A 24574-nucleotide genomic window follows, 5' to 3' on the forward strand; every position below is an offset into this window, starting at 1 on the left:
CTGTGCTCCTTGCTCGTTGTCTGCAACACGTGTTTCTGTAGCTACCATCCCCATTAAGATAGTGCCCTGTGCTTGTGTGTACTGTCTGCTGCTGGAGAGTGCCAAAATTGTCTTGTAAAAATCAGTCTGGGGGTCAGTGCAGCTGAGGTCTTGGAATGCATTTGTATTTGTTACATTGTAAAGTGGGTTCCCTTTAGGCAAATTCAAATTATACACCATTTTCCAGGAATGCATGTATAGCATAAAGCAAGGGAAACCTGTATTTGTCATTTATTTGTAATTTCACTTTAACTTCTACAGATCTCCTGTACCTCTTGCTTTAATTAAGTGCATTTGTTCTTAAAAATCATTTTTCAAACAGTTATTTATAAGCACAAATCATCCTGTTGTTTGTCTAGCTATGCAGGAAGTTGGACTTGATTATAATAGTAGTCCCTTTTGGCTTTAAAACCTATGATGCAGTTTTCCATTTTGTGTTTTAAGCTCCATTTGTATATATAAAACCTGGACTAGACCACGTTCTAGTCATAAATCATATACATGGAACTTAAGGAAACTGTTTATTTTAAGGCAAGTGTCTGACTTTTTAGCTTTGCATACAAGAGTAGAATGTTAACCCACAGGCACAAAACAGAAGTTAATTGGACAAACTTGCAGTGTCCAAAATAGAGAGTATGGGAAACTAAGCTGTGCAACTCGCATCTAAGTCATATTCTTCAAGGCTGAACTACAGACTGGTTAGTCTAACCTCTATACCTAGGATGTTAGTGGAGCATATACTAAGGAAGTCCATTTGCAGGGATCTGGAGGAGAAAAGGATGATAACAAGCAGCAAATATGGATTTGCTAAAAACACATTGTGTTAAACAAACTTGTTCTCCTTCTTTGACAGAGTAACTGCATGGGTGGATGAAGGGAATGCTATGGAAATAATGTATCTGAACTTCAGCAAGGCTTTTGATAAGGTCCCACAGGAACTTTTCATAAAAAATTGGAAAAATGTGGGCTGTACACAACTACTACAAGAGGGGCAGGCAATTATTTTGGGTGGAGGGCCGCTTCCTGAGTTTTGGCAAGCCATTGAGAGCCGCATGACAGGAAGCCAGGGGCAGATAAATATTAATTTTCTAAATTTTTTAGGGGCCTAACGAGCTGGTCAGAATGGTCTGGCGGGCTGCATGTGGCCTGTGGGCCGCACTTAGCCCACCCCTGTACTACAGGTGGTTAGAGAAATGGGCCAATAGCTGCAAGTAAAGGGTAATTATAAATGGATCCATGTCAGAATGTCAGGAGGTTTCAAGTGGCATCTGTTCTAGGCCCAGTGCTGTTTGGGCTGTTTTTTAGTGATTTTAGTGCTGGGATAGAAAGTTTCTTGAGCAAATTTGCAGACACCATATAATTGGGAAGGACTGTGAACATGCTGGAGGATGGGAGTGTAATTCATAACGATTTTGACAGATTGAGAAGCTGGGCTGGATCCAAGACAATGAAGTTCAATGCTGACAAATGCAAGGTGCTATACCTTGGGAAGAACAATAAAAATTAGAGCTGTCAAATGAATAAAAAAACTGATAGCAATTAGTTGTGTGATTGCAAAAATTAATCACAATTAATCATGATTTAATTGCACAGCTAAAACCGTAAAATTACGCATTGAAAAACTCAAAATTATGCAAAACTATGCAGGTACTTTGTATAGTTGGGGGGTGGGGAAAGTTTCCTTCTAATCTATGCGCATGCATGGCTGCGCACAAAAAAAAAAATCTTGTCACGCATTAACTTTTTAATGCCTCACACACGGCCAAAGAGGAGCTGGACTGAGGCTTCCTGGAAACTCGGAGCATGGTGAAGGCACTGGGAGGCACTGGGGCTGGCACGGGACATTTACCACTCCTCACCATGCCAGCATCCTCTTGGGGGCGGGGTGAGGGGGTGGAGTGGCTCCTCCCCAGTGCGAGGCAGGGGTGGGGACAGGGGCTGGGCACTACATGGGCTCCGCTAGCTCCGGAGAACTGCTTCACTCCCCAGCCCCTTCGGGTGATCTTTGCCCTGAGCCCCGAGGCCATGTGCCTCCTTGCTGCCTGGTCCACCCAGCGGCCGGATGCACATGGCTCCATGCTGCTTTCAAAGGTTACGGAGGCAATGTTGATCAGTTTTGAAAGAGTGATGAAATCTGCTAGATAGGGAAGAGGAGTAGCTAGACATATAATTGTGATATTTCTCAATAATACATTTCCCAGTGTTTGATCCAGTCTTGATTTAAATGTCCCAGACAACTGGACTGTATATAGCGACATACTATTCCATTTATTCTATTCTGTTCCTATATACTTTCAATGTTTCACAGTACCTGAGAGCTTTACAGAGTATATTAAATGATGTGATTTATGTCTGTCACATGCAATCCATTCTCTTTTACATGCTTTCCTCAGGTGGAAAATTATACATAAACTTTTCTGTTTTGGTAGGGTTTTATATTTTATTTTTTTACTGTACACTTTGTAACTATTGGAGAACAACCATTGCAAACAAGAGAGGCATGCACAAAAAAAAATCTACTTAAAATTATGCAGGTGGAAGAGAGCTGCTTAGATCAGAGGCATAAATAAAATGTTAATTTTTTTATCTAGTTTAGTGTGTGTGTGTGTGTGTGTGTGTGTATGTATATATATAGTTTAGTATTTCAAGACTCTTTTCTCCCAAATAATGTTGTGAGAATAATTTGTTCAGTATGCTGAAAGGGGGAGGCAGGACCAATTTGGGAACGGACCGAAGCAGTGCGCTCACAGACCGAAGCGGCGCACTCACGGATTGCTACACCTTAGAGGGAACACTGGTGTGGGGGGGGGAGGGTGTAGGGGGAGAATTTGTGAAGGTGTTGGGGGCTGCAGGGGTGTGCGTGGGGTTTGGAGCCCAGAGGGGGGGGGTCCCTGAATGCCCAGGCAGGATGTGAGGCACTGTGGGTCAGGAGTGAGGGGCAGCAGCAGGGCTGGGGGAGGCTATGGCTTGGGAGTGAGGGGGCAGACACAGACACACACAGAGCACCCTGCAGGTAAGTCTGTAAGAGGGGAAGGGGCATGGGGGAAGGAAGGCATGGGAGGGCAAGATAAAGTCCCCCACGGTAAGGAGGGAGTGGGGCAGGGGAAGGGGCTGGGGTGAATGAGGCCCCAGGGTTGGGGAAGGTCATGGGATGGAGTCATGGGTGGTTTGTCCAGGGCTGCAGGGGGGCGTGGCTCCCCACTGCTGTGTGCACCCCCAGGGGAGGCATGGGGAGCACTGCCTTGTTTCTTTTTGGTGTTAATGACATCATCTTTTGCAGAAGAAGCACATGTGGCTTTTTTTGTTGGGTGGGGTTTTTCTTGAGATCAAAATACCTAACCATGGTTTATCCACAGGTAGACATCAAACCATTTCAGTGTCTCTTGAGGTGATATAGCAGACTCAAGAATTTTATTCCTAACAGATTGGATGTTAATGTGATTTAGTCAATAGGAGTATGTGATCATTAATATTTCTTCCTTCTTGAAGAGCAAAAAGTGACTAAAGTGCATTTCACAGGCCAAATTTTGGCCACACGTACCACATGAACTTAGATGGACTACTGCATGCTGGGCTTGTGCTGTTCACAAGCTTAGCTGAATGCTAAATAGAAATCTACTTGAGGGGCTTGTTGGGTTGTTTTCTGTAGATTAGTTGCAGGTCACAAGCAGCTGGCAAGTAGCTAAAAAGTGCTTCATTAGAGTGGGTTGTCACTAAGTTACCCTTGTTAGAATACACCATGAATCAGTTTATTTTGGTCAGTCCTACACATGATTATGGTGCAAGGACAGTAATAAATGTATTTAAGCTTTTGAAAAGTGCTTTCCTTACAAAACCTATTCATAGTGTAGAATTTAGGATTAATTCTGGAGTAGTACGTTAACCTTTGAAACTGAATTTTTCCTGTGTTTCTTAGTAGCTTGAAAAAAATCAAAGTTAATTGACACTTGATATTTATTATTGCAATTTTGATGCAATTTTTATCCAACCTCTAGGTCATACACATCTACTGAAGAAAACTAAGCCAGTGGCCACTGTGGATAATGTACAAGTGACAGACCTAGTGGCAAAACTGATGTGGATATAGGTAAATGTTCCTTTTCATTTGCATCAACCCTTTTCTTTCTTTTACTTTGTATTGTCCTATTTTACTTGTCAGGAAAATCCAGAAGCTAAGTGATTAAGTGTAGATGCTAAGTGACTATAATGAATCACTTTGATTCTACATCAAAGAATAGTTTCAGGTGCCTCTATTTATGCAGCTCAATATGTTTCTAAGTGCTATACTAGATCTCTTTTATCAGATCAAATGAGACATTGCAGTTGACCTCGCAGTGACTCTAATTCTCAAAAGCTTGTTTGTAGTGAGATAACTGAAACAGGACATAAGCATCTCTTGATGTATTTTTTTATTGTCTAGATTCCCACAAACCTCTTTTTATTTATCTTTTACCTGTTACACAGATATTGAAAACCTCCTCTCTTCAAACGTTTTTTCTGTATATGGAAAGCCTCCCTTCAACAAGAAACAGAATACCTTGAAACATTATGGGACATGATTCAGTATCAGCTCAAGTTATGATTTAAAGCTTTCTGGCTTTGTTTCAGCTCAGCTAAGCTCAGTTTATGCTTGTGGGTTGAAGAATATATTGTTGACTAGACTATTCCCCCTTTTTCAGATGCAGTTTGACTTTTTTCCTTCAATTGGGATTAGAGGACAGCAGAGCAGAAGTCAATGTATTATGCACTGGGGCAGGCCAGCTTCTGCTTTTGAGTACTGCTGAGACTAGACCAACACAGAGTTAAATCCTGGAACCAAGAACCTGAATTTTGATGAGGTTTTAATCTTGGGTGCTCCTGCCCTGTTCTGATTGGAATACAGCTTCAGTTTGCTTCCTGGGTTATCTGAGGAGGATCGCTTCATGGTTTTGTTGTGGAAGGAGGCCCCTTAAAACACACTTTAATTTTAATAATGGCTGTGCAATGCTATTAACAGGAACAGCTGCTGAAAGTGCCGTTACTACGCAAGTTCTTCAAGCTCCTTTTCTTCAGGAAGCAACGGATCACAGTACAGATTTCCTCTCACTCCTGCAGAGTCTCCCGAGTTACTCCCTGAAGGGATTTTGCTCTTCAGTCGTTTTCACCAAAAAAAACAGACAAAGCCAGGTAATCCTGTTGAATCTGATGCTGTATTCTTTAACCCAGTGTATATCAGTAGCCATCACTTCCATGTGAAATTAAATTGCTCATGCAGCAGGTTGGAGTAGTATGCAGTATGAACAAGCTGAGGTGCTGGAAATGCCTGAGTTCTTTCCCCATTTCTGTTACTAATTCAGTGTTGCCAACATCACAATTTTTACCATGAGCCTTGTGATGTTGGTGGTCTTCCTCTATTGTAGCTTTTAGAATAATTAACAATCTTGTCCCCCCCCACCCTCCCTTGCTAGTTTTTTCCCTAAAAACTATTCAAAGGTAAACCTTAAAGGTTAAAAATGTAGAAAAGAAATAAGAAATAATAACTTAAAACAAATTACTGTGTTTAAAACAATATTTTTTCATGATTTTCTTCATGATTTTTAAATCTACTATCCTAGTTTTCTGTGGTTTGATTCATTGTTTTGGGATGCTTGCAGCTGCCGATACAAATAATCCTTTGGCTATTTCCCTAACCAAAGCCTCCCTTGGATATTTCTACTTTTATTGGTCTTTGAGAAGATGAACTAGTTAAATAACTGTCAAGTGGCATGAAAGTGAGAAGTGTTCAATCCAGTGTGCTCAACACTGTACTATTCATGTAAATACCCCTTTACTCTAGGTGGGAGCAGGCCCTATCAGGCAGGCGCATGTGAAGCAGGAGGCCACTTGATTGGTGCAGAGGGCTGGGAGCCTGGGCATAAGGCTAGGCCTCAGAGCTGAGTGAGCAGTTGCTGCGGGGGGCTGAAGGTGCTGCATCACCCAGCCGGTTGCTCCCAGAACATCCTGGAGGTACAAGGCAGGAGCTACGGGGATGGTGGAGGCCCCTGCCCCTGGGGCATGACCTAAACCTACACCCTGCTGGGGAGGATGGTGTGATGGGGCTGCTTGTGGCAGGGCAGTCCCCAGGAAATGCCACACCTGGGCCTCCCCAGTGAAGGGTGGGTACGGAGCGCCAGAAAACCTCAACCCCTGCCACCTTGCAGGTAACCCTGTGCAGGGGAAACCTTGTGCAAGGGAGAACACCTTGAAGATATAACACAGGGCACAGGCTCATGGAAATGAGGCCTGAGGCAGGGTCTAGGCTGAAGAAGGGGGCCTGAGACAGGGCCCAGGTCCTCAGTGAGGTCTGAGGCCCAAAAGCAGGGGGAGGGGGGATGTTGTGCATGTGGGATTGAGTAGTCCCAGTGTGGGGGCACGTAGGATTGAGAAGTCCCAGTGTTGGGGGCACAGGGGGCCCAGGCAGCTCTAAGGATGCCTGAGGCCAGGGTTAGGCAGGGTGAGGCTGAGTGATGGCCCAGATAGGGGGCCAGGGTATAATGCTGTAGATGTATGCCAGCTGTGAGGCATAGCACATGATATAAGGGGAGGTTTGGAACCGTGTATATGCCCTTGGTATCAAGGCAATTAAATGGGCAGCCTCCCACCTGGGAACAACATAATGATACATCAGCGGCATGGTAGGTGAGGCAGGCGGGCAGATTGCCCTAAGACAGGTGGGCAGGCCAGTGTCTAGACCGGCCCCGGGACACTCACTTGTTCCAGAAATGCACAACAATATGGGGAGAATATTTCTTGTTGTATAACTGAGAGGCAGGAATTCAGATCACCACTGCCATGAACGTGTCCTGTAGCTTGTTTAGCAAGGAATTCTGACAGGGTCTTGAGAACATTCAAAGGCATAATGGAACCCGGATGTTGAAAGTAATTATATCATGGTTTAACACCTGGAGGGGCCCCACCATTATCTTTAGCATGTCATGCTGAGCTCTTTTTGGTTCATCTCCATTAACTTCCAAGACTTGCTCTTGACTTCTACTGGGACACGTATAATTGGAATCAGGCCCGTGGAGTGGTGTTTTGCGTTGTAATGAGATTTAATGTTAAGTTGTCATTTGCATCCAAAGTTTGCTGGCTTTAACTTAGAATGAGTTATTGCTGCTGATTTCATCCCCTGATTCTGGAGCTAGCTCTATGCTAGCTGTGGCCAAAGTCAGAGCAGGCTGGAAGTTTCTTCAGTTTGTAAAACTCTGTATGTCAATGGTTAACAGCTGCACAGTAGTACTTTGGCCCAACTCACTTCTACATCCAACATTATGCTACAGCATCAGTGGTGGGTGTTGTAGAAATGCCATGCCTTGAACTACTGGGGACTGCCTCCATTCTAGGGAGAGAGCCCGACAGCTTTTAAACTCATTGGTGCCATTCAAGAGATACAAAGACAGACTTGGGTCTTTAGTCATCGTAAGAATTTGTTGATAAATCTGTCGATAAATTTCAAATGAGCAGCCCCTTCATCTTCATCTGTGACTCAAGTAATTATAAAAGCCAGGCAACAGCTCCCTCAACTGGGGAGTTATTAGAAAGCAGGTATGTGTCTGACACTGGCTCCAGGCTGGTCTAAATAGCCAATAGGGAAATCCGTGAGCCCCTACAGCCAGCTCTGGCTAGAGAAATATTTTTATTTTATGAATGGTATATTTGAAGACCTGACAGAAGGGTTGACCTGTATAATCAAATTTTGGGTGTGATGGTAACTCTTCCTGATTCGAGGAGAGGCCAGCAGCCTGCAATATGCAAGTGGCAATGTTATAGGAAAGTGTTCAAGTTGCTGTGGTTTATTAAAGATTACATTCCTTATGACTTAGCTGAGTGTTTCAGGAACTGCTACTACATAACACCACAAGCCTATATAGATCAAGTAGCACAATATGCCCAAAACATCTAATGGGGTCATTTGCAATTTTTACAAAATACTAATTTATCAAGATCCCAGACTTTTAATTACTGTTTTCATGAGAACTCGCCTTTAAATCATACAACTTTCCTAGAGTCTTATCTTACTTGATATTCCTCTCTCGGATGGGATCCATATCAATTTAAGGATGTTAATGGCAAGATTCTTATTAGAACCTTGAGCTGTGTGTGTATGAACTTCTGGTTTCCAGCCAGAAGGTCCAAAATACTAGATCATTTTCAGACTAAGACAAAAGAGGGCACAATGTAGAAAAATTGTCATTACTTTTCTTTTGGTATGTACTATCTTAGCAAGATTGATTTTTGGAGTTAATTAAAACATTCTAACAAGTCATTTCTGAAGACAATGAAAGATAAAACCACGTAAAATGAAGATCAATTTTCTACAGCTTCTGTGCCCTCTATGGCTGCTTCAGAACATTGTAGTAGACTTATTGGCAACAAGGATCACATACAATGAAGATAAAACTTTTTTTGAAAATTAAGGAACAAGACTCTAGAGCAGATTAAAAAAAATATTGGAAAATATTGAAACTATTTTTTTATACAGTAGAAGAATTTAACTTTGTACTTTATCATTTGAGCTCCAATATTGTGTTAGTATAGATATAAAAGTCAGAATACTAAAGGTGAAACAACATTTTTGACCTCATCTCAAAAATAGTTTGTGAAAAGAATATTTTGTTGCGTGAAGAAAACCCAAAGTTTTGATTCTCCCTCTGCCCAACATTCTCCCCCTATCCCCCAACTTCTTTCAGATTCAGGACTACATCAAACTGTCGAATTTAGCGCAGATGAGCAATCCAAATTTTGACCAGCTGTATGTAATAATTCCAAATCTGCAAGTGGTAAGGGGTGATTTGGGGCACTAGGGTGCCCTCAGGTCACATTTTCAGTCTTTTTCCTGCATCCAAGAAGTGTCCATACTTACATCTTCTCTGTGTTAGCTAAAGCTTAGAATTTCACATAATCACTTTTTTCCAGGAGGAGAGGTTTTAAGCATAACTTCAGATACCATATATCTCATGATAAAAATCATGAACTTGGCAAGAGAAACCTAGCTTTTCCTTGAAAGTTTGCTTAAGGCACCTGTCACTCTACAAAGCAAACTCTGTGCCAAATTTCACATTACTGCTTTAAGCATTTGGGCATTTACCAGATTTCTAGAATTTAGTTTGGCCAGTTAGGGAATTTTTTTTAACGTCATTCTCAAAAATGACAGAACTACTTTTTGTACCTTAAACACAACCAAGGACAGAAAATAAACAGAAAATCTGACCATGAATGCTTAGTTTGGCAAAGTGAAAAATAAAAATGGTTAGACAGTTGTTATATAGGGTGCCCCGTATCATTTATTCTTTCAATTTGTAAAACCCCAAATGTTTATATATTTCTGTAGCCTGACAGTAATCAAGACTGCAAGTAGTAAAAACATTGCCCACCAGACAAGAAGTTTCATCTCCTCCAGTAAATACAATAAAAACAAAAATATTGGAACCCTTATAGGAAAATTGCATTCTGAGCACAGCTCTGGCATTCATATAACCTTGCTTACCTTACTAAATAATTCTCTGTTGATGAAAGCAACAGGGGAAACAGAATGCATTTCCTTTTGCTTAACCTTGTTGGCTCTGTTGTAACAAGAAGAATAAAGAACAGCTAATTTCTCTACTATTAAAGTCAACAACCATCATATAACAGTGAATACACACAAGAATCAAATAAAGAAGATACCATTCTCCACATTCACTCTCCAGAATGGAACCACTCTCAAAGGATTTTAGATTGGTGGTAGCAAGTGGTTCATATTATATATAATTTTATCAAGTAACAAAAAACCCATAGAAATATACCTAGAGATGCAATGAAGAATCATGCTGTAAAGAAGGGGCAGGCAATTATTTCGGGTGGAGGGCTGCTTGATGAGTTTTGGCGAGCTGTCGAGGGCTGCATGGGTAGCTCCGCCCCTTGAGTTGCCCCACCCCCTGGTCGCCATCTTGGGACCAGACATCCTGCTCCCTGGCCCCTGACCTTTGCCACTGGAAGTCCCTCCCCTTGCACAACTTACCAGGTAGCAAGGGGTTGTGACCTCTCTAACATCCTGCCCCAGCAGTGGAGTTTGCGGGGCATCAGACCTCCCCCAGAACTTTCTTCCTACCTGTGCCAGCTGGTCCCAAAAGGAGGAGGCTCCGCCACCACTTCTGCTGGCCAGTGATGACCCAGTTGGGATCGCCCTGTCCTCAGCAGCACCTGGGAAGCCGGCTTCAGCCACATGCTGCTCTGGGTGGGATGGACCTGGCCAGGTCTGCACCAGCCAGGAAAAGTGGCACACAGCTGAAGTTGGCTTCCCACGTGCTGCTGGGGATGGGAGGAGCCGCTGGTTCTGCTGTCCAGTGCTGACCTGGCCGGGCTCCTCCCATTCCCAGCAGCATGTGGGAAGCTGGCTTCAGCCACTGCTGCTCCAGATGGGATGGGCCCAGCTGGGTCTGCACCAGCCAGCAGAAGCGGTGGTGGAGTCACGTGCCACTTGGGACTGACCGGTGCAGGTAGGGGGAAAATGCAGCTGACCCCCTGCCACTCCGGCTGGGCTCATCCTGTCCCGAGCAGCACATGGCTCTGCCACCACTTCTCCTTCCTGGTGCTGACTGGGCCAGAGCTGCAGCCCAGCTGCTGCTTCCCCTCCCCAGTGCAGGCCCAGCCCGACCCTGCATGGCCCGAGCAGCACAGCACAGGGAAAGCCTGCCCAGCAGCTGCTTTCCTGGGCTTACCTGCAGGGCAGAGCCCTTTCTAGTCCTGTGCAGCAAAGCAGAACCCGGCCCAGACACTGTTTCCCCTCACCGGCGCCACAGGTTCTGGCCCAGCCCCCCCGCCCCTCTTAAGCTGCAAACGTAGCCTGAGCCAGGGATGTGGCGAGGCTAGCTGGGCCAGGCTGGGGTCAGGGTTGGTTGCCTCGCAACCAGAACCCAAGGAGCCTGAGGTGCTGCAGCCGGCGGCTGGTGCCACTGGAGGCTTTTAGAGAGGCAGCTGCCATTACATGGGTTTTGAAGGGGCTCTGCGGGCCGGAGGGAAGTGCTTGGCAGCCCGGATCTGGCCCACAGGCTGTATTTTGCCCACCCCTGCTGTAAAGTCAGGCTATGTTACTCAGCATATTGCCTGAATTTCTAGTTACAGATGAACACAAGGACTGTGTAAGTGTTGGGGAATCATCTTGAGTCTGATCAATCGCAAAAAGGAGTCACTTTTAATAAGAGCAGGCTCCATTCCTTTAAAATAGACTAATGCCAGCACTGCACAGAGCTTGTTTTTAAAGCATTCAGCACTCCACAACCTTCCTTCCCATAGGGTTTTACAGCTTGTTTATCAACAAGCAGATTCCCTTCTGCCCCCAGGTATTAATGCTAAACCTACCCTCTGTTGCTGTGATGTCTACTGGAAAGCAAAAACCCTTTGGCAGGCAGACCTGCAAAGAGGAAGTAGATTAGTGGATTGATGCATTCATAGCCTGCAGCAGAGAGAGAAACTGGGAGACCTGATATCACTGAGCACTTTCTGCACATCCTTTGGTCTTCTGATTCCTAGAGCCATATTGGCACATCTGGGGCAGTCACTCACCAGCAACCTTCATATGTCAAAACAGAGAAAGGGAGAAGAAAAAGGCAATAAAAGCATCTAAGAATCTATCATTCATCCTCCATTGCTTTCTGTGTACCCATTGGCAGATGTGCACCATGAATAATCAAATGCATGCAAAGCTTTTTGATATAATGTTAGCAAAGTTTGATACATAAAGCAGCCCCAAATGGTACAGATTTCTTCTGGGAAAAGGTTGTACTTTGAAGAATGGAAAAACTGATGGCTCTGTTGCTTTTGTACATCTATAGTTTACATTACTCAAATGAATTTCTCCAAGTTCTATAATTTGGAAACTGGCATGCTTTACGTTTAGAATAAAAACTTCAAATTGTGTATGTCTTTCCCACTACAGCACAATGTACAACATTGAATCCATCTGAATAGTTAACATGCTGACTCCTTTCATGTTTCCCTTAAAAATGTGAGGGAAAATTAATAGGAGGACTGAAATAACTTATAACTGAAAGCAGACTTGGCCACAGAAGTGAACATCAAAAGTGTTTAACAAATTAAGTGAATGCTGAGCAGGTGCTGAGTGCACTGCCAGGTTCCTCTGGCTTTGATGATAAACCTCAGCTGGGTATTGCAAAGCATAAGTCATGCTAGGGAGCATAAGGGTTGTCTTTCTGACAGGTTTGGGTAAGGGTTCACTTTATTCTTGCAAGCCAGCATATTTGGGGCACAGATCTTCAGCTGGGGTAAACTGAGAGCTCTATTGACTGAGATGAAACGTACAGCAATGTAGACCAATGGTTCTCAACATTTTTTACAGTCGAGACCTTTTCAACATTTAGTAGCATCTCATTTAAAACTTAATATAAACACATTATGCATATTATAATATAAACATTAGGATTATATTATACATTTGTATACCATATTTATTCAAATCTAAGATGACCCTGAACTTAAGATGACTCCTTGATAATTAGACCCTTTACATGGAAAATGTTGATATTTGTTATAATTTTCCCTGTACAGAATCTAATTATTGGAGGATTGTCTTAAATTTGTGATTTTTACCCCCCCCCCCCACAGGGGGGTGGGCATTGGGATGACAGGTAATGTGAGGAAGTTAAGCAGCTTGACCCTTGCTTGTACCTGCCCCTCTCCTTTCTCTCTGCCTCTGCTTCCCATCCTGCCTGTCCCCATCCCTGGCCCCCTTGGCCTCTGCTCCCCTCTTCCCCCTTCTTATCCTTCCTCTGTGCCAACAGGCTCTGTCTCATTTCTAACCTGGGACATGGAGCACAGAACAGCCCAGCTCCCATAGTAAATGTGCAGGATGTGCACTACTGCTATGGGGCTGGGCTGGGGCTGTGCTTATAGTGCTCCAGCCTAGAAAAAAGATGGAGCCTGCTGATGCAGAGCAAGGGCAAAATGGTAAGGTTAGGGATTATTTTGAAATGCTGAACAGATACAAATTCATGGGGCCGGATGGGATTCACCTGAGGGTGCTGAGGGAATTTGCTGATGTGATTTGCAGAGCCACTGGCCATCATCTTTGAAAACTCATGCTGATTGGGAGAGGTCCCAGATGATTGGAAAAGGGCAAATATAGCACCCATCTTTAAGAAGGGAAAAAGAAAGATCCGGGGAACTACAGACCAGTGAGTCTCACTGCAGTTGCTGGAAAAATCATGGAGCAGGTCCTCAGGGGATCCAATAACTGGGCTTATTTAGTCTAGAGAAGAGAAGGCTGAGAGGTTGTGGAATCTCCATCTTTTGGAGGTTTTTAAGACCCAGCTGGATGAAGACTTGGCTGGGATGATATAGTTGGGGATGGTCCTGCTTTGAGAAGGGGTTGGCCTAGATGACCTCCTGAGGTCTCTTCCAACCCTAATTTTCTATAATTCTATGGGATAGACCAGGGGAGCAGAGGCTAGTGGGGAGGAGGGGGGATGGAGGAAAGAGGCTGCAGGGGGGAGATGGCAGAGTGCAGAGGCGGTGGGGAGTTGCAGGGAGGAAGGCAGAAACTATGCTCTGGCTCCAACCCCATGTAGGGGCTGGACCCCAAGCCACAGCAGCTGTCTTCCCCTGCCCCCCCCCCCCACAACTTCCCCACCATACCCTCTTACATGAGTCTTAGATAAGGGGCTCTTTCCTCCATGCTGAACTGGGGAAAAAAAAGGAGTCTGGAGGTTTGGGAAGGAACTATGAGAGTGGAGGAGGTTCCTGGGGACTCAGTGTGGTGTTCAGAGCCCTGAGAGGGGGCTGAGTGCATGGGGGCCTATTGAGAGGGTCGAGTGAGCCCAGAGAGAGGGCCTGTGTTTATGAGTCCTACTGAGGGGTCTAGGTGAGCCTGGAGAGAGAGGGAGGCTGAGTTTGAGAGATCTAGGGAGGGGCCAAAGAGGGCAGACCTACAGATAAGAGAGGTCTGGCAGCCACAGGACTGACCCATAGAATCCTGACTGACCCATGTAGGGCCAGGGCCCAAAAGGGGTCAAAAGATCCAGGAGGGACCCCTGCAGAGACTGCCGGAGGAGCCTGGATATCTCAACTAGCCCAAAGCGGGGCCAGGGCCTAGGATAGGCCAAAGGCCTGTACATGACCATAGCATGAAAGGAACAGCACAAGGGGCATGTGGCCCAAGATGAAGATGCCTGATGCAGTACTATCTGAGGAGGTGGGTTTGAGAAAAGGGGTCCAAGAGAAAAAGGGCCAGGGGTGCCTATAGTTGAGATTGAACTGGGGCTAGGAGGCCTGGAAGTCTGTATCCCAGGAAGGGCAAGGACTAGGGTTGGGAGCCTGCCACCCAGGAGGGGTGTATGACATCAGGGGGGAGTCAAGGAGAGGCCAGGAGAGCTAGATCAGGATTGCCTAGAGATTGGTCCTGGAGAAGACCTGAAACTGCACCCTGTTGGGACAGGTTAGCATTGTGGGGTTGCCTGTGGAAGGGGCAGCCTCCACAAAATGTCACAGGGAAAGGCAAGCATGGGGCACCTGATAGCCTGAGCTCCCACTGCCTTGTGGGTAACCCTGAGGAGGGGGAAGGCTAAGGGAGCATGTCCTGACAGAAAAGGAAGGGATGAAGTGGCACCAGAATGGTCTAGATGCCCAGAGAGGGGCCAGGAGAGAATGGGATAATATCAGCTGAGAGGCTCAGAGTTAGGCTAAGAGAAAGTGGGACAAGATCAGTTCAGAGGCTCAGTGTGGGGACAATAACAGAAGAGTCCAGAGGCCCAGGAAAGGGCTGAGAGAAAGAGTTACTCCAGAAGGGTCCAAGGCCCAGAGAGAGACTTGGAGCAAATGGGACCTGATGGGTCCAGAGGCCCAAAGAGGTGCTGAGGAGTGAGGCTGGAAGGGTCCAGAGAAGGGACAGAGCAAGGGACCAAAGGGCCTGGTTGCCCAGGAAGGGGCCAGCAACATAAAAGAGGGAAAACATCACTAGCTGATGACATCTGCAAGGCTTGGTGCATGGTATAGGGGCAGAACAGAGCTACACAATTAGCCCATAAAGCAGAGACCGGCAAAAAATGGTCCACAGGCAAAATATAGTCCATGGGCCAAATCTGGGCCACCAGACAATTTCATCTGGTCCACAGGTGGGCATCCATCAATTAATTGCATCTGGTCCAGCCTGCTGCTGCCCCTGCTCTGCTCAGCATAGGGTCAGGCCCCACCCACTCCTGCTGGAGCAGCATGCTGTGCTCCTGGCCTCGGCCCAGGCCAGTGCACACAGCTTCCAAGTAGGGCTGCTGCAGCAGCTGCTGCTGCTGCATCCACCTGGGAAATTTCTCAGCTCCCCCAGTTTCCAGTTGCTCCTCCTACTGTCACTGCTGCAGCATTCTGGGCAGCAGGTAGGGAAGTGGTGGTGGGAGGAGGGGAAACTGTAGCTGGGTGGGAGCATGGCACTAGGGCTAGAGGGAGCACAGAGCCCTGGTCAGCAGGATCATGGGGCCAGGGCCAGCCCAATTTCATTCTTTGGAGCTCCCCGTGACTCACATGGTGCTCCCAGAACTTGTGTACTGCAGGGGGAAGCTTCACACAATGAAACAGCCTTCTCTGCTCCTTGCTATCATGTTCCCTGCAGTGTGTGGAGTGTCAGGATGCCCTGCATGATGGATCTAAGCCAGCTCAGCACTACTTTCTGCCTGAGTCCCAGGAATTGCATGTGGTGGCAGGGAGCAGGGCACTAACCATTGGTGAGCTGGTGTCCCTCCTGTGCTTGTCTCTAGTCCAATTTGGAGATATGTTATTGTCTGTGTTCAGGAATACTGATGCAAAAAACTCATTGATGAGCTCAGCTTTGTCCCTCCTATCCATCACTAATTGCCATGGCCTGTCCTGTAGGGGTCCTGTGCTACCACGCACCTTCTTTTTGCTCCCTATATACCTGAAAAGGGCCTTTTTGTTGTCTTTAATTTTTGTTGCCAGCCTGAGTCCCATTGCTGCCTTGGCCTTTCTAACGGACTCTCTGCAAGTGCAAGCCAAGTAGGTATAATCCTCCTTGGTGGCTACCCCCCGCTTCCATAGTCTGTATGCTTCTTTTTTCATCCCTAGGCTTTCCTGGATTTCCCTTGGTCAGCCAAGAGAGTTTCTTGGCCCCTTTGCCCCCCTTTATGTGCAATGGGATTATTGCCTTCTGTGCCCAAAGGATAATTCCTTTGAGGAACAACCACCCTTCCTGGACTCCCATATTACCATCTCTTCACCTCTCTGACATGGATTTTCAGTGAGGAATGGTCTCCCAGGTATTATGAATCCTATGAGTGATCATGTCAGTTCCTGGAGAAATCAGGCACTGTATAGAAGACCACACCAGAGCTACACAGACTGAGCCATATTTATGTGTCCAGTACTCAAAATATCTACGATTGGTTAGACACACATGTTAAAAACACTGGAGTCATCTCTTTGCTAATCTCCAGGGAAGATGTACAGCTGCCCCTTGTGAAAAGGTCACTTTCCTAAGGTAGACATTCTTGAAACTGGTTTAATGGCCACAGTTTGTTTTCCATTATGTACATTTCTCTTGGGGCCCTGTAACAGGGAACTCTAACCCTGCCACTAGAAAGCAGGTCCACCCCTTTAAGACCAGAACTTTCTGGGCACAGAGTGCTGGTGAGGAAGGGGTTAAATGCTGAACCTGGCCAGCTAGTCAGCTGACTGGATGGGGCAGGACTATAAAAACCCTGGGCAGAACGGCAGTAGGGAGAGCAGCAGCTGAAGGGGAAGGAGTGCCTCTGAGAGCTCCATGAAGAAGCGTGGTGAGCGGTCCAAAGGCTTGAATGGGGGGACAACAGACACACCAGAGAAATGGCAGCTGCACCACAGCAAGGATGATGGGGAACCGAAGCTCAGACCTGGTTCATGTCAGCTGACATGCTGCTTTTCTTGATCACATTTTCTGGTGGCAGTCATTCCCCTCATACAGGACTGTTTTTGTTTTTTTTTCTTTTTTTGATTATTACATAGGAAAGGTGCTTTGGGTGAGGCTATTAGGGGATGGAGGAGGGGGGACCCTGGCACCAGTGAGGGTGCAGCATTTGGGGGGAGCACAGGCCCCGGCACCAGTGAGGGTGCAGTTTTCAGGGCACAGGCTCCGGCATCAGTGAAGGCGCAGCTTTTGGGGGCACAGACCCTGGCACCTGAAGGTCGATCTTAAAAAGGCCAGGGAGGTCTGGTGCATCTGAAGTGCAGTTATATTTTGTTCTTTTTTTGGACTGAGAGGGTGTGAGTTTGGGGTTACACCCTGGTTTTGAACTTGCAGCCGCTGACTGTTGGGCCGGTGCCCAGTCCCCAGATGGCAGCAGAAAAGGGGGCCACGAGCCCCAAGACACCGGAAAAGGTAGAGCCTTGGAGTCAAGCCCTGTTTAGTGGGTTTGGACAGGGAGGCCTAGCTAGAGAAAAACAGGGGTCAGGCCCTCATAGAAAAAAAAAAAAACAACCCCCACCCAACATACCCAATGCAATAGGCAGTCTCCTGCTCGCATAATAATTTCCATCAAGACGTGGCAGACGAGTATAGGGCGGGTCATAAGAACCCCGAAGAAGGCTCCAAAGGCGCCCCACATAAGGCACAGATTACCAGGAAGATGGCACTGCCGAGGGTGACCTGTTACAGGCACTAACTTTGGACTATGCCTGCATCTCTTCCCATTACATCAAATATAATACTAATTGCACACATTGTGCCAATTAAAACATTTTTTTTTAGAAAGCAAGTCTGGCACTCTATGGAGACTGGTGTTACTTAAATTCCCAATTTATCAAATCAAGAGCAAAACCTTATAAAGGGGGATAAGGCAAAATGCCGCGTTTATTGATTACATGAATTAGATATAGAGGTTCAGACACACCACTCCTACAGACACACACAGATCATCCTACACATCATTATGCTCAGATATATACAAACACAAAACAATGATTCCGTTCAGATGTTATAGTTAACAGCACCAGTTGTTCAATGGGGGTACTGGGTGGCCAGCCCAGGCCTATTGAGAGAAGATGCAGATAGCTGGCTGGAGCAGGGTGAACAGATGCATCTGTGCTCTGAAAAAGCAGCAGTTGAGACTCACCCAACCCGATATATTCCAGAGTCCTCTTTTATGGGGATTGGCATCCTTTGTTTTGCACTTTGGGGTTTTTTCCATACCCAATTTCTGTTTTTGTAGTTGTTTCTCATCCATCTTCTGCTTATCTCAGCCTGAGGTCAGTTTGGTTGTAAAAGTTGGTATCTCAGTCTTGGAGTGTCCTTGCTGCCCATCTGGCAGGATGTGTACATTCCTCCTCTTCGTTATCTCCTTTGTGCCCTAAGCCTCAAAGGGATTCTTCAGCCATCTATTAATTAGTTTACTGACTGGTAACTTACACATTTGGCACCTTGTTGCTTACAAACACAGTTAAATCTTCTTTTCCTGTCTCTATGCCATTCTCTCATCATTCATCCTTTTACATACACTCATACATAGAGGGCATGCAGAGTTCATTCACTTATGTCAAGCAAAAGAATACAAAATTGAGTTTTCAAGTTACAGGACAAGACTAACATGGTTACAGTTCATTACTATTAGACTTTATGTTAACATCAGCTACATTAGTTCAGTTCATGCTACACTGGGAGGACTTGAATTGTTCTATTGCAAAATAGAAACGAATGACAGTGGGGTTCCTCCCGCATCTTCAAATGATTTGACCAGATGCAACTAATTCTTCTAGGATCTTTTAAAGTTAATGATTAGATAATGGGAAGTGACTTGTCTAAGTTCAGAGGAAATAGGTTTCAAGCCAGAATTAGAACTTGTCTGGCTCTGGTTTCCTGCCTAGTGCTCAGTCCATTCAGCTGTACTATTTTTTCAAAATGTAAATGGAATTGATTAAAACCCTTACCACTTTATTATCCAGTGGAGTTAGTTTGGAAAGAGTTGCAGAATTATATTAGGATTCTTGAAACCTGGGGTGCATTTCCACTTTGGGAAGCAAAAGGATGTAGAAAGTTCAGAAGAGCTTTAAAGTTCCTGATGAGGTATAAAAGTATCTTTCTAGCTAGACACTTACTTTAAATAATAACTGATATGATATGGTTAATAAAATGATGACATGGCTATATAAATGTATGAGCAAGAATCAAGATATTCTTCTATTAGTTCTGAACATACCAATCTTTTAAAAAAAAATCTGAATCCAATCCTAACTCAGTACTTTGTTTGGAAAATAAGACTTTGTGTACAGCATGTTGTCAGAAACCATTAATTAGATGCCTATAGCACAGAGGAGAATTGGTATAGCCCAGAGGAGAAATGACATAGCACAGAGGAAAATTCCATGGGTTCGATACATATGGCATAGTTTTGCTGTCAATCATTCTGGTGGCAGTAACTAGGTCATAGAGGAAAATTCCGCTATGCCTGAACCCAGTAACCAAATGCTACAATAGTGGAAAATTACAGTTTAGAAAAAAGTTCCCGCCACTCATATGCAAATTCACATTATTATTGGCCAGTTCTAAATTATTCCTACGTGGCGACTAGTGATTGGCTTGCTAGCCGTATAAGAGGTTGAAGCAGTTTCCGCCCAAGTTGGAGAACTCCACATACATCTCGTGGAGAGCTCTGAGCACACTGTGGAGCCTAGCAAACTCTGCGTGTGTCTTAGAGAAGAACTTAGGGGCCTGATCAACCTCTAATCGCTCCCCATCACCGACCTAGACCTAGACGTAACCCGACAACTGCCGGCTCAACACATTTGCAGACCGACCAAACGAACTCTGTAATTTCTGCCCGACCCAAGTTTTGTTTACAACCGTAATCGAAGCAAGCTTCTGGCCTGCACTGTACGAGCAGTGTAAATAAACAATTCTTTTTGTTCAATCAAAACGCTTGAGTACCTGATTCCACTCCAAGCGTCACAAGTACCCGCCCGCCGACTAGGGCTCCTAAGGCCCCAAACCCCGCGCCGTGGCTCTCGGCGGCGACACATGTGACATCAAACTATTTATGCTTTAAGAAAGCTCAAGGAATAGCTGTAGCTTTTTCTGCTGTAGTTGTAGCTTTTTCTGACCTAGTACATACAGTCACCTGGTACTGCTGCCTGGCAAGAATATAAAATAATTAACCTAGGTCATTTCCCAGAGATATAAGGCCCATAAACAAAAGTTAAGTATGCATTAAAAACATCTTCTCCAGAGCATGCCATTCATCTCAAAAGGAGAAAAAAAATATTTTATTTGAAATAAGTATTAGTAAGTAATTGAAAAGTGGTATAAATGTAGGGCCCTAAGAAGATCTAGAAAGATAGCTTGTGAATCTTGACAGTTACTGCTCTGGGCAAATATTCAAACATAAGTACTATCCTCCTATTTTCTTTAACAAATGCAATTTTCAGCTACAACAAATAAATGAAAGATTCATCAGTCTTTCTGATAAATACCAAAAATATACCAAGTCTACTGAAGCCAGATCTGGGTATCACTGACTGCTACAAGGCAGAGGATAGGGGATTAGATCATTTTTAAAAATATGCAAATATGTATATTTATGCAGTGGAATTGTTTTTGGATCTTCCTGCCAAACGTTTTGCAAGGAGTATCTGATAAAGCAGGTTTGCCTTTCCTGTGGTAACGGGTTAAGACCTAGCTGGGGCAGAGCCAGTCCTAGGCCCCAGCTAATGGTAAAGGATCTGGATGAGGTTGTGCTTGCATGTTAGAAGCAGCATGTGCTAATGTTAAGGAATGTTAGGTTGTTGTTCAAGTTAGCATGTGCTGTGAGCAGCTTCATGTTGGGGTTAAACCCCTCTGTAACATGCACTGCTGTGACCTGCCACTAGAGAGCAAGGACATGGCTGGGATCTGACAAGTCTGCTTGCTCAGCTCTCTTTCAGGAACACATGAACACTCCAGCCCCAGACTTGCCTTTGGCTCTGCTGTCACCAAGAAGTAGAGCTGTGCGAGGCTTCGGTAGCTGATTCGATTCAGAGGAGATTCGGTCTGATTCAGGGACTGAATCTCCAAATCTGAATCAATTCAAAGCATCCAAATCAATTCAGAAAAGATTTGGCCACTTCAGAGATTGAGCCATAGACTCCACCTGGTAAGTCTGTTGGGATTGGGAGAAGGTGGAGGGAAGGGAGGGATTGGGGCTGGGGCTAGGACAAGCTGCCCAGCTGGGGTGGGGGGGCATGTTACTTGGGGAGGGGGAAGGAGGGGGTGCAATGTGGGCATGGCAGTGCTGGGAGCGGGGACTCTGCCCTACTGCTGCTTACTCGGCAAGGGCGGAGGTGGGATGCAGGTGCAGCTCACTCCAGGCAGAAGGGGGCAAGCGGCTCTGGCAGTGGTGACTGGGGCCTCTGAGGGTTCATGTCAGAGCCCCCCCCGTGCAGCAGTCAGCCAGAGCCTGGCACCACTCAGCCCCAGCGGCCCCAGCTCTTAGACAGCGCGCGATGGCGCTGCGCCCGCACCATGGGGCAGCTTCTGCATAGGTGCCAGGCAGTGGGGGGCAAGTCCCGCTGTCCCATACTGCATAGAGGGGCTCTGCCACAAGCCCTCAGAGGCCCTGATCCCCATAGCTGCAGCCAGTGAGTGCAGGGCTTTTTTTTTCTTCTTTTAAGTGCCGGGAGGCTGGGCTGGGCAGGGAATGGGGCTGGGCAGGGCAGCCTTGGGGGCTTCTCCCATGGCTCCCCCCACCCAGGGAGAGGCAGGCACAGCAGGAGGATCCTTAGGAGAACCTTCAGCCTCCCGGCTGTGCCTGCCTCTCCTCAGCCAATCTGAATCTTCAAATCAGTGTCGAATTTCCAATTCTGATTCGGCCGAATTGAAGGGGACAGTGATTCAAATCACAGAATTGAATCACTGTCCTCCAAATCCGCTGAATCTGAAGCAAAATCGAATGTTTCCCTATTTGCACAGGCCTACCAAGGAGCACAGCCAGGGCATGAGGACAGCAGTGGCAGTGAGGGGTGACACACGTTCCTGACTGCCCGGGGATGTGCAGGGTCTGGGAGCTCACAGAGGATTCTCCTACCCCTGTAACCAGTGGAAGCCAGAGGCATGTGCATGCACCCCATCCCCCCCATCTGTGCTTATGCAGTGATGGTGGGGAGCAGGGTGCTCCCAGGCTCCATGCAGTCAGGGATACACACCCTGCTGCAGCCCCTATATCCTGGCTGTGCTACTTGGTGGCAGTAGCATCCAAAGGCAAGTCTGGGCCTGGTGGATGTCTGTATATGTGTGTCCTGCTGAGGCCCCCTGCAGCCTGATAGCTCCCTGCCCCATTTCTCCCCTCCCCTGCTTTTCCTGCATGCCCCTTCTAGGCTCTCCTGTGCTGTGGCAGCTCCCCACCCTGTGTCCCACTCTCCACCCGCCTTTCCTCACTTACCAGCCAGTGTTCTGCTATCTAGTCGGTCATTGTGGGGACACTGAAGTCCAGGAGGACAGCTAGGATGCTGGGGGACCACAAATTGGTTTTTTAACTCCATGGAACAGTGAGAAGTTATTCTAAATCATGATGCCTAGCACAACTCAAAGATAATTCTTGCCTCAAGTGGCATAACTAAGACACCTAAAGGGAACTTAGTACTAGCTAACATGTTTGAATATGCAATTATTCAAGTTTTAAGTAGCCTTAACAAGAGTTAATGGTAATGTGCAGTCTCACTGTGAGTCATTCCACAGTAAGAGGCCTCACCTAGACTGGTTACATAAGCTCAGACTGGACAGCAGAGAGTTCTCAGGGTAATAGATCAGTGATGATCACCTTGCTGTGCCACTGGCATGGTTGGAACTCTTAAACCTAACTTCATGCTTGGAACTTCTAGCTTAAGGGGTGCAGCCCCTGCCTCAGTGTCTGCATTTCAGCAGTCTGTGACTGAAAGAGGTCAGCATACACCATTGACACGGCTTGCAAAAACTCTTCCAGATCACTCAGTAGGGGGCTGGACCTTTCTAAGTGTATGGAGGCTTCAGCCAGGACACTTCCTGTTAGCAAGCTAATCATCAACCCCACCTTGATCTTGTCCATGTAGTAAGCTTAGGGACACAAGGGCTGCATCCACATCAGCATGGACATTTGGTTCCCCGGAAACAACTAGCAGCGGTGCACCTTGTGCCACTGCTAGTCATCCCTGGGGAACACTTGCGCCACATGCCCTTTGGCGCACAGCAAGTGTGGCTCTGGCCAGCCCGCTCCAGTTTTGAGCAGCACGTACTGCTGTTCCATGCACTGCTCTGCTTTTTTTCCTGTGGCCTTTTTTTACTCTTGGATATTCAGGGGTCAAAAAAAGCTCTTCACTTCTCCCTTGCAGCATGGAGAATACCTGAATATGTGGTATGGAGCACTGTAGACATGTCTGTGGTGCTGTGTACCTCATAGCCATGCTCATCTGGACATGGCCAAGGTGCACAATGGGTAGCACTAGTTCAGGAACCTGCAGAACCTTTTTTGGGTCTCCACTGAAACATTCTGGCACCGGAGCTTTAGGTTCTGCACAGGGCTGCAGGAGGCAAGGGCATTAAGCTTGCTCTTATGGCAGAGCTGGGAGAGGAGGAAAGCACCTATCTCCTCCACAGAGAGAGAGAGGAAAAGAGAAAATGACTAAGGAACTGATGTATTTGTCTGTCTATTTATTTTATGCACATTTTATTTTGTTTCATTCATACCTGTGAGGCAAATGATGTCACTATTCCATAAACAGCATGTGCCCCATGGTCCAGTTCATTCACTGGTCTAGGTCAGTAGAGCCCATTTCAAACCACAGAACAGATCAGTTAGTTGCAGCTGCCCAAAGCAATGCAAGTCCATTCTATCACCCATGCTTTTTTGTTTAAAACCCTACTTAGCCCTACTCACCCCCCGCCTCCCTGCCCTCTTGCTATTGTCATCCATAGGCAAGAGGAGCACACTGTTAAATAAGCTCTCAATGTGAAAAAAGCCCATTAGGTAAACTCCTCTGTCTTACTGATAGGGAAGGCTACAGGCCAAGAGACAATTCATGGGAAGCAGCTGAGAATTTGAATGCCCCCAAGTTGATCCAAGCCACTACACCCACCTGGAGAAGCCTGACCCAATGGTGCCCTGGGGGAAGGTAGTGACTAGTCAATGCCCACCTCAGGCAGATCTACGCCCGAGCTCTAGCTGGAGGTAATTACAGAATCAGGCTGAGATACCCCTCAGTAAGATGCCCCACCCACACTGACTACATAACTTCAGACCAAAGAACATAAAGCTGGCTGGGAAACAAACTACCTTGATGTGCTGCTGGCTTTCATAAAACCCATTAATCTGGCTTTGTGTTCAGAACCTGCAGCTGGCCTATATCCTGGTGCATGAAGGGGGCAGAGGGAACTCTGATTTTCTATCATAAAAAAACCAAATCAAATGCCAAAATATATAGGTATTTAGAATTTATGATAACATAATAAAGGGCTTAGTGCATCTGTCTATCTGTAACCACTTGGAGCACTCTGACTAGTTACTGAAACAATCAATTGGAGTGCACCAAGAGTGTTATGAACAGG

At 46.1% G+C, this 24574-nt stretch overlaps 1 long non-coding RNA gene across 1 annotated transcript in view; it reads left to right on the plus strand.

Annotated features, from left to right (window-relative positions):
* The first annotated feature begins 3189 nt into the window (after positions 1-3189).
* LOC106740490 (uncharacterized) overlaps positions 3190-24574 on the plus strand; it is a 74801-nt gene continuing 53416 nt past the window's right edge. The window contains exons 1-2 of the long non-coding RNA XR_009462486.1: positions 3190-4126; positions 5036-5205. This is a non-coding gene — a long non-coding RNA (uncharacterized LOC106740490). The remainder of the gene's footprint in view (positions 4127-5035; positions 5206-24574) is intronic.

This window comes from Alligator mississippiensis, chromosome 5 (assembly GCF_030867095.1).
Source record: "Alligator mississippiensis isolate rAllMis1 chromosome 5, rAllMis1, whole genome shotgun sequence".
Taxonomy (NCBI): Eukaryota; Metazoa; Chordata; order Crocodylia; family Alligatoridae; genus Alligator; species Alligator mississippiensis.